Consider the following 2,935-nt stretch of genomic DNA (forward strand, 5'->3'; position numbering starts at 1 on the left):
GGAGACAGCAGACGAAAGAAACCCCTCAGCAAAAGGAGCACCCGATTAAGCAGAAAGATTAACATTGCACCCAGCAGTGGGAGGATGTCGGGGGCTGGCAGCACCCAGGACTGCTCCAGGGGACACAGCATGGCCTGAACCACCCCCCTTTGCTGCCAGCAGCAGCATGCTCCGGGCAAAACCAACGGCTCTAATTATCCTCTACTGATGTCAGGCTGTGCCCAAACCATTTGGAACCTGCTCACCAGTAACCTCCCCTGTGGTACCTACAGGAGCAGCAGGCAAGCATGCCTCGGGAAAGCAGATACCTGCTAACGAGACAGTCATCAAGCACTTGTTATCTCTCTTTGATTACCTTCTTGACTCAGTCAAGAGATAGCACGCTTTATTTTTGTCCTCCCTACTGAATCAGCATCTTCTGTTCCCAGAGGCTTTTTGTCCTGCCTCCTGAGTCAGCATCCTCAGTTCCCAGAGGCTTTCCTGCTGCTGGTAGCCCACACGCGGAAGCCAGCTCCACCGCGACCGAGCGGGACCGGAGGCCGAAACGCTCCCAGTCTGCTCGGCACTTTCCCACACCCCTTGTAACTCCTGTCTCCATCTCCTCAGCTCCTGCATGAACACACCTCCCTGCAAGGAGTGGTTGGCAGATCTTGTGACCATAAGGTAACAACGCGCTTCCTACACGATTGCTTCATCTTGAAACGCTCCCAGCCTGTATCTGTCAAGTGGGTAGGAGAGGGACCTTTGATTCCTCTTTCCCCAAAGGACGTCAGCACATTTGTGAGAGGTAAAGTCATAGGAAGCCTCCAAAAATCGACTGCCAAGACAAAAAGTGGGATTTGGTTCAGCCCCTGGTGTGACCCAGAAGAACAAAGCTTATGAGATATGGAAAGTTAAACAATCTTTTAGCTCTGCAAGTCTAACCTTACAGTTAGGACAGCTTGCAAGATTAGGAATCGAACAGTTTTAGCTTTAACAGGGATTTACAGCAGGTCCTAACACTCACAGACATGACAGTTCACCATTCAGTAGGGCTCCCAGCTTGTAAAGAGCAAGTAAACTCACGGCCGAACACCCTGCCTTGCTTCACAGGTTGGGTCTCAGGGGTCTGCCCACGAGACCCGGCCTCGAGGGTAACGGTCTCAGAAACAAGCCCTCAGGTCCACCCCAAACTCACAAAGGGCAGAAATGGAAAATAAGTTATGAGGTAACCAGTTTTCCAGGACCGTACCTATTTTAGCATACCTCGCACGCAAGCACACAACACTGATGCTGAGTGGGGAAAAGCAGCTCCCGTCCTCGCTGACGACCACACGCACATCAAAGGCTACTGAATGGTTGTCCTGATTTGTGTTTTAACCAAACCTCATCTCAGAAAGGCGGGGAGTGTGTTGCAGCCAGTTCTGACCTTAAAGTCAGAAATAACCTTTCTGGAGGTTCTGCGGCAAAGCAACACCAATACCTGCTCAAAATCCTTCACAAATGGGGCCCCCAGCCCTGCAGCCTTCCTTCCTCCTAGAAATGAGGGATTTTTAGGGTTTTTTTTTTTTCTTTCTGGCTAGTAGCATGTGATGCTCAGAAGACAGGGGCTTACTACTGATACTCAGGCATGTATTTGCAGTGCATTGTATCAGGTGCCACAAAACGAGGCATCTCCAACACCTGTGCACTCAGACAGGGCTCCCAGGTGGTCTGACACCCGTAGAAACCTTAACCGAATTTCTGCTGCCCTTAGGCACAAAGATGTCAAGCGATCATTCACTAGCTTCAATAAATTCTGCCCCCAAACAATCAGCATTCCTCCCCAGCCTGTCCCCCAGTGAAGTGATCCCCAGGGTGGCATTTCCCAGCATTGCCTTCAGTGGGACATCACCCTCCCGAGCTCCTCTCCTCCGGCCCAGCTCCCGTCCCTTCCAAGGGAACAGGTCTGCACAAAGGGTTTGATCCAGCCCATCTGCTACCAACAGAGCCACAGCAAACTGCTCACTTACAACCTCACTGCCCTGCCCCACCACGTCCAAGTTCATCGCATTGGAAAGCAGAATCAGGCACCACTTCCCACCATGAGGAGCAGAGGCTGACGGGGTTCCTGCAGCAGGCAGCAAGCCCTCCACATGTCCGCTCCTGCACGCAGCAGCACCGCTGCTCAGCCATACTACGGCAAATCCATCGGATCCTCCTCAGCCAGTAACTTACCCAAGGCTGCAAGGGCCATTCTTTGGCTTAAATAAGAACCAAAACACAAGCACTTACCTGGTGGCAAACCTGATCCTGATCCAAGGCAGCGTGTGGTGGCTGAGGCTGAACCAGAGGATGCCGTGAGTCACATTGGCATGGCAGGGCCCTTCCTCACACTGGAGATGTTTGCATCAGGCCATTCAACATGGGAACGAGGAACCGGTAGTAACAAGGAAAACCAATTTCAAACCAAGTTCTCCTTCCCATCACACCCAGGAGAGCTGTTCCCAGGCAGGTCTCTCGCACACTCCCCCCGGCAGAGCATCAGCACTATTACGCAGCGCTTGTGGGCACGAGCACAGGCTGCCAGGACCAACCTTCCAGCCAGCCCTCAGCCCTGCTGCAGCAGCTTTAGCTTCTCCGGCAAGAAACAAAGAGGTCTCCTAACCTCCTCCCTGCTACCAAATGACCTGCACCTCATAGAGAACACCTAGAAGGGGTTGGGCTCAAACACAAGGCAAGGGGGCAAGGGCAGGGAGGGGGAGAGCACCTTTGCGAAGGGACCCCCTTCCTCCTGGAGCATGAGAGCTCCCAACCAGCAAACAATACCTTTCCCATCCAGCCACTCTCTCCATAGCCCCAGGAGTGGTCACAGCCCAAGATGTTTATGCGGCCCGGCCAGTGCTTGCTGCCAAGGGCGTCTCAGCAGAAGGACCAATATTCATCATAGAAAAGAAAAAAAATTTAAAAAAATCAA

Source organism: Falco peregrinus, chromosome 11, assembly GCF_023634155.1.
Source record: "Falco peregrinus isolate bFalPer1 chromosome 11, bFalPer1.pri, whole genome shotgun sequence".
Lineage (NCBI taxonomy): Eukaryota > Metazoa > Chordata > Aves > Falconiformes > Falconidae > Falco > Falco peregrinus.